A 1,627-nucleotide genomic window follows, 5' to 3' on the forward strand; every position below is an offset into this window, starting at 1 on the left:
GTCTACCATAAACATTACAAGCAGAGAGGTATTTATTCAGACCGCATAGAGCGAAACATCAAGTTAGGTGAGATCGCCAACACAAAAGCAAACGGTACTAATTTGTAGTCAAAAACAGAGTCTTCGTCTACTCAAGAGTACGACGAAAATTCGTCTGGTCAGGTAACATGATGATGAAGAAATTACGGCCACTGACCAAGTCAAGGTGAAAAAACACACAGAGACGTTTCGGGACCCGTGCGGGTTCCTTGATCAAATTCAACTGCTTATTCTCCTTCACCTACGCATATGTCGTAAAGATATGACTACTGCATGTGACAAGCTGTTAATTTTCGAAGTTGCAATCATCTGCTTTCTTGAGCCTACAGCAGTGCGAAGGGATAAAATTTGACATAAAATTACCCCTACCTTCTGCCAACTGACTGCATCGTATCCGTGCAAACTTCTTATACTCATCACACTGCCTGATTCTCTGCCGACCTCGACTGTGTTTCTGTTCCATTAGCACCCATCCCCTACTCCAGAGGCAACAGGCTTTGTTCGTCACATGTCCTGCTCAAGTACACTTCGTTTTCTCAGTGTCAACTAGGATGCCGGCTACCTTCGCTTAATTTATAGTCGACAGCACTGGCTTCCAGTCTCTTAGCATTACGACCATCATTTTTCCTTCTATCGCTCATTGCTCGGTGTTTAGCTAACCCTCAAGCTTTGTTGTTCTGCAAGTTCCTGCTCCAAAAGTAAGTACATATTCATTAAGGCGTTGTTTAGTCTTAGTTGTTTATTCCAAAATGCCTTGCTGCAACTCCTTTACTTTCTTTAGGAAATTTTCTGTCCATGACCGTAGGCAGTCGAATAATTGTAGAATCACTGGCTTTCTTTCGGTTGTGTGCAAAATATTGGCTAGGTAATTTAATGTAAAAACAGGGCAGGGCATTCACTGCCCTGCCCTGTTTTATTAAAGATATATATATATATATATATATATATATATATATATATATATATATATATATATATATATATATATATATATATATATATATATAATCTAGAAGAAAGGGGGTTAACCGAGGGGCCCGATTTTTATTAGTCATATCATGAGAAGCCAACAAACACTGACACCAAGGACAACATAGAGTAAATTACTTGTGCTTAATAAATGGAATGAAGAAACGATAGATTAATGCAAATTAAAGTGGAGGAAAAAACAACTTGCCGCAGGTGGGAACCGAACCCACAACCTTCGCATTTCGCGTGCGATGCTCTACCAACCCTGGTTTCCAGGGTACTACCAGTCCACATAAATACCCAATAAAGTGGATGGGCAAACAGCGCCGCGGTAGCTCAATTTGTAGAGCATCGCACGCAAAATGCGAAGGTTGTGGGTTCGGTTCCCACCTGCGGCAAGTTGTTTTTTCCTCCACTTTGATTTCCGTTAATCTATCGTTTCTTCATTCCATTTATTAAGCACAATTAATTTACTCTATGTTGTCCTTGGTGTCAGTGTTTGTTGGCTTCTCATAATATATATATATATATTTATATATATATACATATACATATATATATATATATATATATATATATATATATATATATATATATATATATATATATATATATATAT

General features: G+C 37.9%; 1 non-coding gene across 1 annotated transcript; it reads left to right on the forward strand.

Moving 5' to 3' along the window:
• The first annotated feature begins 1,333 nt into the window (after positions 1–1,333).
• TRNAL-CAA (transfer RNA leucine (anticodon CAA)) lies at positions 1,334–1,406 on the forward strand. Its single transcript has one exon. It is a non-coding gene; the product is annotated as a tRNA-Leu (tRNA).
• Positions 1,407–1,627: the final 221 nt, after the last annotated feature.

The sequence above is a fragment of the Dermacentor albipictus genome, chromosome 9 (assembly GCF_038994185.2).
Source record: "Dermacentor albipictus isolate Rhodes 1998 colony chromosome 9, USDA_Dalb.pri_finalv2, whole genome shotgun sequence".
Classification (NCBI taxonomy): domain Eukaryota; kingdom Metazoa; phylum Arthropoda; class Arachnida; order Ixodida; family Ixodidae; genus Dermacentor; species Dermacentor albipictus.